The sequence below is a fragment of the Lolium rigidum genome, chromosome 6, assembly GCF_022539505.1.
Source record: "Lolium rigidum isolate FL_2022 chromosome 6, APGP_CSIRO_Lrig_0.1, whole genome shotgun sequence".
Taxonomy (NCBI): Eukaryota; Viridiplantae; Streptophyta; class Magnoliopsida; order Poales; family Poaceae; genus Lolium; species Lolium rigidum.
Genome location: NC_061513.1, coordinates 350,424,371 through 350,439,030, shown reverse-complemented (window position 1 = coordinate 350,439,030; position 14,660 = coordinate 350,424,371).

The following is a 14,660-nucleotide window of genomic DNA, read 5'->3' as shown; positions in this document are numbered from 1 at the left end:
ATGAAACACCGTTTCACTAGTATTATATCGCTCAGAGTGGTACAACAGAAACATATGCGGGTCCAAGGCATGTTTATAGAATTACACACAGACTCTGTTACAAAAGATCATCACAGCCTCCTACTTTACAATGAGGTAAAACTGCAAATAACTCCAGAAGAACGACTCGTAGTCTAATCTTATCACTAACTCTACTTGTAGAAGTTTTGACTAGTTATAGAGGCTATGAAGAGATTCTAGCTAAATAGGAGCTAGTTTTACGAAGCTAGTTCCTTTATATTGCTAATCTAGGTTTTGTCCTTGTTGGAGGTGGTATCTGACTCTTCTGACAGGGTCCTGTCCCTTGAAGTAGTTGTTGACTCCTCGGCCTTCGAGTTGCACTGTAGATCCTCCTTCAATGCCTCCATATCTAAGCAGGGGATTTAAGAGTGGGATGAGTACGAGCGTACTCAACAAGTTCATTATAGGAAAGAGGTGTTTAATGAACTAGCTACAACATTAGACCAGAAAGTCTAATACCAATGCAGGTTTTTGTAATCATTTCTTCAAAAGATTGCTTTTATTCAGAAGAACTATGTCCGTCAGCCTTCACCGGTTTACTAGAACTTCATGGAGTTCCTTTTCGGCATCGTTCGCAGTTCCAAATCCCGGAACAGGGAGTGACAGGTCACGATTCATTACACTCTGCAGAGGTGTGTTGCTTTACCCATAAGAGATCTTAACCTTGGTGCCAACCGGGCAATTTCCCCATTCACACTTCCTTTGGTGTGAGGCCCGGTATAAGGTCCTAGTCAATATTGCATTCTCACGCGACCTCGCACACCCACCTTTTGTTTCAATCCCCGACCCTGGGTCCTCGCCGTTAAGCATACCCCTTTGGATAGCCTCCGACCCCGATGACAATTCAGGGCTCTACCATGAATTTTCCTTCGCCGGTAGATGCAACCCATCATAGTCCGCATTATCGCGAGGACTTGGGGCTCCCCAACCACTTCGCTTGTCCCTAACTGGATCAAGTGACTACGGTAAGCGCATTCGTTGATGAACGAGAGGAGGGAACACACTTGACTACTCTGTCCCACTCCAGATCTTATGGTTAACACGGGTAATACGGCACAAGAATCACTGGACGACATTTGTTGTTTAATCCTAGATGGATATAAACCCTTGCAATGGAACCTCCACCAAACTCATACCATGGTTCCATTGCCCACCACTTAGTCATATTCATAATTATGAAAATAACATTTTTGCTTTTCATGCAAGAGTTATAAGTATAGTACTTTGCAAGTAATTTGGTAAAAATACTCAATTTACATGAGCAAGCGATGAACTTGCCTTTCTTGACTGCAAGATTATGCACACAAGGTCTTCGATATGCAATAACTCCAAATTCTGCAATAGCATCATCGTTCGTTAAGGACGATGTTTAAAAGATTGGCAAGGATGCAATAATGCATAAGTATGAGATGCAATCGCTCTAAGCGTGACCTAACCCCAATGATTTAGGATTAGTGAGTTGTTATGATTGATTTAGGGTGTGTTGCACTTTTAGGGTGATTCACAAACAAGGTTCTTATTAAGGGTTGGTTACTCGATATTCTAAATAAATATGGCAACACCTTACCACAATAATATTAATAGCACACAACAATAAGATTTGGTATAATAATAACATGTAATGAACAATTGTTGGTTTTAGCACTATTTGGCATGGTTGATGATTACTTATCATATACTTCAAACGAATAAATTTTGAAGAACATGTTCATTAATAAAGAACAAGCTAGTATGATAATTAGGGTTGTGGATTCTATGGTTTTCTAGGGTTTCAATGAGTTTCTGGAGTAAGTATTAGATGGATCATAACAAAGTTGGATTCATCAATAGCTAGAACTTGTAGGGTTGAGTTAAGCCTAAGCATATTAAGCAATTAATTACACATGGGTGCTATCAAGGTTGGTTTTATCTTACTGGTGGTAGATAGCTAGGTAGGGTTTATAGGTCCTATTAGGTAGGGTTGATGGCTACTCCTTATTTACTTCAAAAGAATAACTTTTGAAGAACATACTTCTTAAGTAGTAAGAAGTATAGAAATTAGGGTTGAGGTGGTCTAGGTTTTACTATTTTATCCACTTAGATAGGGCATAGGTGGCTCCTGGATATTATGGTTTCATAAGTATCTAATACTAGTAGGGTTATGGTTAGGTAATGCACAATATTTGGCCTAGTTATTATTGGAGTTCATCACAATGGTGTGATGCTAAATAGGTATGATTAAGGATGATGGTCTTGGGATTACGAACTAGGGTTTAGACTTGGGTGTTCCTATTTGATCATCTGGGTTTGATGGTATGTATACATGGAATACTAAATTAGTAGTGATAGTGCTTCTACATTTTATGTGAACTTGGTAAGCATTTGGTTGCTCAATATGAACCTATGAATGAAGATAAACTATCATGATCACATGTTTAACCTAGGCTTTTGGTTTAGAAATAACTTAGAGTTTACATGAAATAGTGGAGTTAGGGTTTGGTTCATAATTGAATTAGGGTTTTAGGGTTTCACATAAAATGATGAGGTTGTAATCTTTATTCAACATGTAATTAGGGTTTCCTATTTGTGATGCACTCTTAAAGTAATAATTTGGTTAAGGAATTGAAGTTATTAATATCTTTGCATTTGAAAATAATATAGGACTTGGCATTTTATTACTATTAAAGAATTAATAATTAGGACAATATTAATTAGGGTTTAAATTCCAATAATAGGAATTTAATAAGTTACAATTAAAGAAAATTAGTTTTAATGTTTTCTTTATTTACTTGCTGATTTTTATTTATTATAGAAACTTTTCTTAATTATTGAATTTTAATTGAATTTAGAATTAAAAGAAAAGGCTTAATTAATAAGTATTAAATAATTAAATTTTTATTTAAAATAAAATTTTCATATTATATTTTTATTGGATAGAGTTTACTTTTATAAGAATTTTGATATCTTATTTATATTTTTCTGAGTTATAATGAATTTTCCAAATTCTTGTAAAGTTTCAGCAATTTATATAATTTGAAATAAAACAGAAAATGACTAAAGCTACACGGTTAGTTTACCCACACAGTCACTGACTGGTGGGGCACGACCACGATACGTCTCCGACGTATCGATAATTTCTTATGTTCCATGCCACATAATTGATGATATCTACATGTTTTATGCATACTTTATGTCATATTTATGCGTTTTCCGGAACTAACCTATTGACGAGATGCCGAAGTGTCAGTTCCTGTTTTCTGCTGTTTTTGGTTTCAGAAATCCTAGTAAGGAAATATTCTCGGAATTGGACGAAATCAACGCCCAGAGTCTTAAAACTCCACGAAGCTTCCAGAACACCCGAGAGCCGCCAGAGGGGGGGCACAGGGGCCCCAGATGACAGGGTGGCGCGGCCAGGGCCTGGGCCGCGCCCCCCTATTGTGTCATCGCCTCGTCGCCCCTCCGACTCCGCCTCTTCGCCTATATAAAGGTCCCTAACCTAAAACATCGATACGGAAAAGCCACGGTACGAGAAACCTTCCAGAGCCGCCGCCATCGCGAAGCCAAGATCTGGGGGACAGGAGTCTCGTCCGGCACGCCGCCGGGACGGGGAAGTGCCCCCGGAAGGCTTCTCCATCGACACCACCGCCATCTTCATCACCGTTGCTGTCTCCCATGAGGAGGGAGTAGTTCTCCATCGAGGCTAAGGGCTGTACCGGTAGCTATGTGGTTAATCTCTCTCCTATGTACTTCAATACAATAATCTCATGAGCTGCCTTACATGATTGAGATTCATATGATGATGCTTGTAATCTAGATGTCATTATGCTAGTCAAGTGGATTTTACTTATGTGATCTCCGGAGACTCCTTGTCCCACGTGTGTAAAGGTGACGAGTGTGTGCACCGTGTGGGTCTCTTAGGCTATATTTCACGGAATACTTATTCAACTGTTATGAATGGCATAGTGAAGTGCTTATTTATATCTCTTTATGATTGCAATGTGTTACGTATCACAATTTATCCGTGTGCTACTCTAGTGATGTTATTAAAGTAGTTTATTCCTCCCGCACGGTGTAATGGTGACGAGTGTGTGCATCGTGTAGTACTTGGCGTAGGCTATGATTGTGATCTCTTGTAGATTATGAAGTTAACTATTGCTATGATGGTATTGATGTGATCTATGCCTCCTTTCGTAGCGTGAAGGTGACGAGTGTGCATGCTATGTTAGTACTTGGTTTGGTTATGTTGATCTGTCATGCACTCTAAGGTTATTTAAATATGAACATCGAATATTGTGGAGCTTGTTAACTCCGGCATTGAGGGTTCGTGTAATCCTACACGAGTTAGTGGTGTTCATCATCCAACAAGAGAGTGTAGAGTCTAGCATCTATCTATTTATTCTGTTATGTGATCAATGTTGAGAGTGTCCACTAGTGAAAGTATGATCCCTAGGCCTTGTTCCCAAATATCGCTATCGCTGCTTGTTTCTTGTTTTCTTGCATCTCTACTGCCTGCAATATTACCACCATTCATCACACGCCGATCCCGGACAGACAAAGCACTTTTCACGGTGCCGTTGCTACTTGCTCATACTTATTCATACCACCTGTATTTCACTATCTCTTCGCCGAACTAGTGCACCTATTAGGTGTGTTGGGGACACAAGAGACTTCTTGCTTTGTGGTTGCGGGGTTGCATGAGAGGGATATCTTTGACCTCTTCCTCCCCGAGTTCGATAAACCTTGGGTGATCCACTTAAGGGAAACTTGCTGGCTGTTCTACAAACCTCTTCTCTTGGAGGCCCAACAACTGTCTACAAGAATAGAAGCTCCGTAGACATCAAGCACTTTTCTGGCGTCGTTGCCGGGGAGGAAAGGTAAAAGGCACTCATACTCCGGTTCTAGGTAATAGTACTTTTCTGGCGCCATTGTGTTTGTGCTCGAAGCTATTTCCTTTAGATCCTGCAATTGCATCTTTTTGTTTCTTGTTTACACTAGTTAGGCATAATGGACAACAATGAGCTTCTTATTCTATTTCCTGATTTAAGACATGGATGGTTTGATCCGAAAATTAAAAAACCCATGGAACATATTAGTATGAATACTTTGAACACCGTTGTTGCTAATGATATGGAAAATTCTAAGCTTGGGGAAGCTGGTTTTGATGAGCATGATCTTTTTAGTCCCCGGGCATTGAGGAGGAAATTTTCTTTGATGATACTTTGCCTCCTATTTATGATGATTATAATGATAGTAGTCTTTTGGTACCACCTGTTATGGAGGATAAATTTGATTATGATTACAATATGCCTCCTATATTTGATGATGAGAATAATAATGATAGCTACTTTGTTGAATTTGCTCCCACTACAACTAATAAAATTGATTATGCTTATGTGGAGAGTAATAATTTTATGCATGAGACTCATGATAAGAATGCTTTATGTGATAGTTATATTGTTAAGTTTGCTCATGATGCTACTGAAAGTTATTATGAGAGAGGAAAATATGGTTGTAGAAATTTTCATGTTACTAAAACACCTCCCTTTTTGCTGAAAATCTTGAAGCTGCACTTGTTTTATCTTTCTGTGCTTGATGCATTATGCTTCTTGAACTTGTTTATTTACAAGATTCCTTTTCATAGGAAGCATGTTAGGCTTAAATTTGTTTTCAATTTGCCTCTGGATGCTCTCTTTTGCTTCAACTATTATTTCTTGCGAGTGCATCATTAAAACTGCTGAGCCCATCTTAATGGCTATAAAGAAAGAACTTCTTGGGAGATAACCCATGTGTTTATTTTGCTACAGTAATTTTGTTTTATATTTGTGTCTTGGAAGTTGTTACTACTGTAGCAACCTCTCCTTATCTTAGTTTTGTTGCATTGTTGTGCCAAGTAAAGTCTTTGATAGTAAGGTTCATACTAGATTTGGATTACTGCGCAGAAACAGATTTCTTTGCTGTCACGAATCTGGGCCTAATTTTCTGTAGGTAACTCAGAAAATTATGCCAATTTACGTGAGTGATCCTCAGATATGTACGCAACTTTCATTCAATTTGAGCATTTTCATTTGAGTAAGTCTGGTGCCTCAATAAAATTCATCTTTAAGGACTGTTCTATTTTGACAGATTCTGCTTTTTATTTCGCATTGCCTCTTTTGCTATGCTTGATGGATTTTTCTATTCCATTAACTTTCAGTAGCTTTTTGCAATATCCAGAAGTGTTAAGAATGATTATGTCACCTCTGAACGTGTGAATTTTTGATTATGCACTAACCCTCTAATGAGTTTGTTTCGAGTTTGGTGTGGAGGAAGTTTTCAAGGGTCAAGAGAGGAGGATGATATACTATGATCAAGAAGAGTGAAAGCTCTAAGCTTGGGGATGCCCGGTGGTTCACCCCTGCATATTTCAAGAAGACTCAAGCATCTAAGCTTGGGATGCCCAAGGCATCCCCTTCTTCATCGACAAATTATCGGGTTCCTTCTCTTGAAACTATATTTTTATTCGGTCACATCTTATGTACTTTACTTGGAGCGTCTGTTTGTTTTTGTTTATGTTTTTGTTTGAATAAATGCTTGTGTGGGAGAGAGACACGCTCCGCTGGTTCGTATGAACACATGTGTTCTTAGCTTTTAGTGTTCATGGCGAAGGTTGAAACTGCTTCGTTAATTGTTATATGGTTGGAATTGGAAAATGATACATGTAGTAATTGCTAAAATGTCTTGGATAATGTGATACTTGGCAATTGTTGTGCTAATGTTTAAGCTCTTGCATCATATACTTTGCACCTATTAATGAAGAAATACATAGAGCATGCTAAAATTTGGTTTGCATAATTGGTCTCTCTAAAGTCTAGATAATTTCTAGTATTGAGTTTGAACAACAAGGAAGACGGTGTAGAGTCTTATAATATTTACAATATGTCTTTTATGTGAGTTTTGCTGCACCGCTTCATTCTTGTGTTTGTTTCAAATAAACCTTGCTAGCCTAAACCTTGTATCGAGAGGGAATACTTCTCATGCATCCAAAATCCTTGAGCCAACCACTATGCCATTTGTGTCCACCATACCTACCTACTACATGGTATTTCTCCGCCATTCCAAAGTAAATTGCTTGAGTGCTACCTTTAAAATTTCCATTCTTCACCTTTACAATATATAGCTCATGGGAAAAATAGCTTAAAAACTATTGTGGTATTGAATATGTACTTATGCACTTTATCTCTTATTAAGTTGCTTGTTGTGCGATAACCATGTTCCTGGGGACGCCATCAACTACTCTTTGTTGAATATCATGTGAGTTGCTATGCATGTTCGTCTTGTACGAAGTAAGGGATATTTACCACTAAAATGGTTAGAGCATACATAATGTTAGAGAAGAACATTGGGCCGCTAACTAAAGCCATGATCCATGGTGGAAGTTTCAGTTTTGGACAAATATCCTCAATCTCATATGAGAACATTAATTGTTGCTAAATGCTTATGCATTAAAGAGGATTCCATTATCTGTTGTCTATGTTGTCCCAGTATGGATGTCTAAGTTGAGAATAATCAAAAGCGAGAAATCCAATGCGAGCTTTCTCCTTAGACCTTTGTACAGGCGGCATAGAGGTACCCCTTTGTGACACTTGGTTAAAACATGTGCATTGCGATGATAATCCAGGTAATCCGAGCTAATTAGGACAAGGTGCGGGCACTATTAGTATACTATGCATGAGGCTTGCAACTTGTAAGATATAATTTACATGATACATATGCTTTATTACTACCGTTGACAAAATTGTTTCTTGTTTTCAAAATCAAAACTCTAGCACAAATATAGCAATCGATGCTTTCCTCTCTGGAGGTATTGAAGGCGTAGACTACCTCATCGTCTACGGCAGCGGGGAAGCTTCTGGAGGAGATCAAGCCTAGAAGCATCGAGTAGTAGGAGTAGCCGAGCAGCGAGAACTCTTAATACTTAGCTGCTCGAAAGAATAATGTATAACTTAATGAGACTTCTATATTGTAAGTTAAGTTGGGTTCGCCTCGAACCCAGGAGTATACCTCTTAGGACCCAAGAGGAGCTCCGAAACGATATGTGTATTATGCTTGTAATAATAAATGAATGAGTTATGGGCCTGCTATGTTCTGTTGTACTACTCTGAGGGATGTAATATTTGTGGAATGGTACTCCGTGAATGTTATATCAACGACTGGCATACTACAACATGCAGTGGTATGCAGGGTGTAATATCCCAGGTTTAGAGGCTACAAAATGAGAGAACATCAAAGTGTGCATTGCATTCATGCATAGAAAATCCGGGGAATTTTCGCTCTTTCAAATAAAACTTATCACGATGAGCGAAGTTTCACTTGACTTGCTGGAACTGAAGTAGATCATCAAGTCAAGCGCTATAAACTTCACTGTGATCTTTGTTAAAACCTTGTTTTGGGTAGAGATGATTATCTATGAATTAGATCAAATGGAATTATATTTACAACAACACATTCTTTAAGAATCAAACCCTAACTTATTAACACTTAAAAGTTAGCAACTACTTTTCTGTGTAAATTAATTCACTTCTAAACTAATTATCAAATAAGGTAAACCACAGGGTCTAAAGTGCATAAAAGCCACACATTCTTATTTAAATCATAACTTATTAAATATATTGAATATCATAAAACTAAATCCATTTACATTACAAATTATAGTTCAAACTATTTGAATAAAACTAACTATGGGTATTTTGAAACTCATATGATCATGCCTTGATGAAATCAAACATCAACTATCCAAATTTGAGGAATAACCTTCAACCTTGATCTTTTGATCAATATTATAATATAAATCCAATCCAATAGGATATAGTGAGTCATCAACAATAATAAAACCATCCACAAGATATTTAGTAACAAAAGCCACTTGGCTATCTAAAAATAAATCATATAAGAGGATAATGATCATGCCACATGTGATGAAAATATCTACATGACTTGGTTTCCAAGTTATGCCACCTCATGCTCAAAGGATTGCTATGGATGAGGGCATGACAACCAAGCACCTTACTCACCAAACCAAAACAAGAGTCACCATCTATGTGTCATGATACTAGAGCTTGCCCAAGCCTATAAATAGAGCCACACCCTTCATCCATTTGCTCATCAAGTACCATGATACATGGGAACAAACACATAGAGCCACTCCATGTGAATTAGCTAGGATCAAGATGAAGAAGCTAGGAGGTGGAGGCATACCACAAGATGCGGGTTTATCAGATTTCTGAAGAACAAGCTACAGAAGATACCAAGGTAGAATTCCTAGAGAAACCATATATTTAGAGGATCATATCATCATCTCTTAAGTAGGACCTTAGGATATTCCAAGACATTGAGAAGTGAGAGAAGTTATAATACTAATCATAACCATGTTCATACAAGAATACTAGAAGTACTAATCCTAGTTGTTCAAGTCAATATTTAATCTTGGGGGTGAGACCCCTATTCCAATAGCAATACCTTAGGAAACCAATTCCATAATCATCACAACTTAGTATTAATTATAAACCCTAAAAATCTAGGATGAGTGTGATGAGAGGAATAATAAAGAGGGATTAGTGAGGAATGAGTGCATCTTGTCTAATGCATGACTATACCTTGTAGATATAAATGATAAGTTAAACCCATATGAGTAATAGATCTCATCTATCACATAAAATAATAAGTATATCATTAGTAGTTAACCCCAAACCAATCCTCATGCCTTGTATGGAGGAGTAAGGGCATTAAACCTAAACCTTGTTATCCAAACATTAGAGACAAACCTAGCATTGCCATTATGCATGAATCCTAATTAAGTGAGGAGTAACCCTAGCCAATTTAGCTTAACCCTTGCTTATGCCCAAATCCAAATACTAATTGTGTATCACTTGGGTGATCACAACTAAAACCCTAAGCTCACATTTGAATACCAATCCAAATATCCCCTTTTAATTATAAATAGAACCACTGCCATACCTCATGCCTATTTATACTTTAGTTTAGTGAGGCTTAAGCAAAACCCTAAACCCTTTCACATAGGATCTACCCTAAGTAATTCAAGATAAAGATGGCTAGATGAGTTTAGTCATCATAAAGTTATCCAAACATCTTCTTAAACCCTAAGAACTATCGCACACATAAAATCATGAACCAATCCCATTTCCTTTCCCGTTTGTTAAACCCTAGTTATACCCAAATTATATATGAATAATCACTAGGCTAAGCACTTGTAAAATAGAATATGTTCACCATTCACATGTTCTCAATTTCAGATCTTTTAAAACAGAATTGATTTCTAAATTTAAAAGGGTAATTGAGATGAACCCTAAAATTCATATCTATTTGCACTTTTAACCTGTGCTTCATAAGAACTAAAATTAATCAATTATAAAATGGTTGTTCAATAACAAAACAATGCAGTAAACATGATTATCAAATTATCTTAATACTCAAATATTTTAGAACCTGTAAAACAAAACAGAATTCAATTTGAATTCAAACCAGTAAATAAAAACAGAAAAAGGAAATGAAAATTTGAAATAAGAAGTGGAGGGAAACTTACCTGGCAGGCCGAGCAGCCCCGCAGCTGAGCCCAACAGCACAGCCCATCACCACGCCACCCTTCGTGGGGATAAGACCGAAGAGGGTGATCTTCATCTTCCTCTCACATGCGCTCGACAGCACGATGCCGTGGCCACCTCCTCCTCGCTGCTGTCGATCTCTCCTTGAGCGGCCGCATGACGAGGCGCATTTCTGGAGCCTATAAATACCCCAGGACGAACCCTAGCTGCCCATTTCTTCTTTTCCTCTTCAATTTGCTTCTCAGACCGAAACCCTAACCCGTCGGCCAAATCGTCTCGCCGTCGATGGAGGCACCCCCGAGCCACGCCGTGGATGCCATCGTCTTCCTCGCCCTCGACTTGCTCAGCTAGCGCCAGGAATCGGGCCGGAGCGTCCTGGAGCGTCGCCGTCAAGCTCAGCATCTCCGACACCGGCCACCACCACCGCCGTCGTTACAGACCACCTCAGGCCTCGCCGTCAAGCGCCTCGTGCTCGGGTGAGCTTCTCTTCCGCCTAGTGCCCTCGGACCATTCAATTGTATCCCAGATCATCACCACACCGTAAGCCCGTGAGCGCCGCCGCTTCACCTCGCCGACGGCCATGTTCCGATGACCTTTAGGTAGCGGCGCTAGTACCAATAGCTTCCTCATCGCGTCCTGAGTAGAACGGTAGTCCCCAATCGTCCGGGGGAGCCCGGGTCGCCGGCGCGCGTCGTCAACGCCGCGCGGCGAGCTGCCCCGCGCCACGTTTCGATTTTGACCTGGTCCACTCCCACGTGGCTGCCACACTGGACCTGGCCCCACTAGACAGTGTCTGTGACTAGAGTCCGAACCGGTATCTGTAGTGTTTTCTGTTTAATTTAAAAACCAGTAAATTGCTGCAACTTTGCAAAATCATAGAAAATTCATTTCAACTCAGAAAAATATAAATAATATATCAAAATGCTCATAAAAATAAACTCTATTCAAATAAAATATAAAACAAGAATGTGTGTAAAAATCAAAATTCATTTATTTTTAACCATATTAACTATGCCATTTCATTTATTCAAAATACCATTTGAAGTCAACAAATTGTTAAGTGTAAAAATTAAATTTTAACTATTCAGTAACTAAATAAAATGTTAAGATTAATTTTCTTTATTATAGTTGCATTAACTTAATTATTAGTGGTAATTCATAAACCCTAATTGCAAATTAATATTTTCTATTTTCTTTAAATAGTAATAACTCAAGAAAATATTAAAAACCAATATTATTTTAGTAGCCCAACAATTATATATACTTAAGCATTTTTAGTTAACAAGTCATTATTTTAAAAATCTAACAATAATTAGGAAACCCTGATTTCTAATTAATCCCTAACTAGTAATTATTTTAATTCTTAAACCCTCTAAAAATTAATAACATGTTAAAATTATTAATAACTTTATTTCAAGTACTAGATCACATTAATTCTAGTACCAAGTGTTACTTTAAGAATTGGATCATAATTTAGAAACCCTAGTTTTAATATAAGTTAGAATCTGGATTCCATTATTTTATGTAATCATTACACTTTAGTAGTAACTCTAAAACCCTAGTTGCTTATCACATGCGATCATGTGAATTTCAACTTTACTTGTAGAACCTTGATAAGTAACCAATGAATGCATAATCATGATCCATCAACATAAAACCAATTCACATGAGCTTGTCATTTCATGTTCCTGTTCTTAATTAAAACCTATATGATTCACTAGTATCACCTAAGTATAAACCCTAACTTGTTAATTGAATTAGTATCATTGACCACTATTCTATATACCACACCATGAGGATCAACCTCAACCATCAAACCCTAGTAGAACCATAATGATAAACCCTAATACCAACCTTGTGCAAGCAATTCACAACACATGCTCATATCCAACTAAACCCTATTAAGGAAATAAGAAACCATCTAGTTTAGAAACTATTAGTGATTGCTTAGTGAAGCAAATGAGAAACCATAGTAAACCCTAGTAGCTAATTTATAGAACCATCTGGATAACCATCCTGTGATATATGATGCTTAGAAGAAACCATAGCAATAAACCTACCAATACTTGCTATATAGAAACCCATTCCAAGATAAGAACCAACTAGTTCCTATCCGAGAACTAAATGAATTCAATAGTAAACCCTAGAAAGCCATAGCTCCTATGTATAGTAGTTCATATTCTTATTTAACCTGTTCTTCAAAAGTTATTCTTTTGAAGTACAAATGTCAAGCAAACCTTAGAAGCCCTAATTCTTATTTGAAATACTTCCTATTTCTTAATTAACACGTTCTTCAAAAGTTATTCTTTTGAAGTATAGTATAAGTAATCATCAACCATGATCTGTAGCACTTAAAATTGACAACTGTTCTTTACATACTATTCCATCACTATTCTTTATGTGTGTACTTGTTATGATGTCTTATATCATTTGATTATGATGCTAATATAACCAAACCCTAATAAGAACCTTGTTTTGAAAACCATTCTAAAAAGTGCAACCAACTCTAAAGAAATCTTTACAATTCATACATCCTAAATCAACGAGGTTAGATTACGCTCGGGACGATTGCATCTCATACTATGCATTATAGCATCTTTGCCAGTTCTTTAAACATTGTCCTTACCGGACGATGATGGTATTTCAGCATTTGGAGTTCTCGCGTATCGAAGCTTTTGCCTGCATAATCTTGCAGTCAAGAAAGGCAAGTTCATCGCTTGCTCATGTCATTTGATTATTTGTATCAAACTATATGCAAAGTACTATACTTATCACTCTTGCATAAAAAGCAAAAGTACTATTTTCATAACTATGAATATGACTATGTGGTGGGCAATGGAACCATGGTATGTGTTGATATGGTGGAGGTTCCATTGCAAGGGTTTATATCCATCTAGGATTAAACAACAAATGTCGTCCAGTGATTCTTGTGCCGTAATACCCGTGTTAACCATAAGATCTGGAGTGGGACGGAATAGTCAATTGTATTTCCACCTCTTGTATATCAACGGATGCGCTTTACCGTAGGCACTTGTATTCCAAAGGGGCAAGCGGCAGGCTGGGGAAGCCCTAAGTCCCCACGGTAGAGACCGTAGGCACTTGTCGCCCGAGGATCAAGCGGCGAGTCGGGGAAGCCCTAAGTCCCCACGGTATTGCGGTCTATGATGGGTTGCATCTCTCGGCGAAGGAGTTCATGGTAGAGACCTGAGCTGTTGTCGTGGTCGGGGTCCGTCCCTAAGTGGTGTAAGTGGACCGACGAGGACCCAGGGTCGGAGTTTGCAACAACGGGTGGGTGTATGAGGTAGCGGAGGAATATGATTGGCTATGACCTTATACCGGGCCTCACACCAAAGGAAGTGTGGACGAGAACTAGACTCGGTTGGCACCAAGGTTAAGATCTCTTATGGGTAAAGCAACACACCTCTGCGAGTGTAATGAATCGTGACCTGTCACTCCTCGTTCGGGTTTGGAAGCTGCGAACGCTGCCGGAAAGGAACTCCATGAAGTTCTAGTAAACCGGTGAAGGCCGACGGACATAGTTCTTCCGAATAAAAGCAACCTTTTGAAGAAATGATTATGAAAACTTGCATTGGCCTATGACTTTCCGGTCTATGGTCTGTAGCTAGTGCATGATACACATATTTCCTAATATGAACTTGCTGAGTACGCTCGTACTCATTCTATCTCGTTTGAACCCCCTTCTTAGATCAATGCACCGAAGGAGAAACTACCGTGGAACTCGAAGACAAAGGAGTCAACCGCAACAAGATGAAGAATCCAATCAAAGAAGTCAATGGAGTCAACTTCTGCATCAGCTATAATGGAAACCTAGACTAGTAATAGAAGGGAACCTTTCCCTAATCCTAGCACCTAAGTAGCTAGAATTCTATAACCAGCCAATTAGCTCTTAAACTTGAGTTAGCAATAAGATAGACTACGAGTCGTTCTTTTGGAGCTTTATTTGAAGTTTTACCTCACTGTAAAGTAGGAGGTCGTGTGGATCTTATGTAAACGGATCGTGTG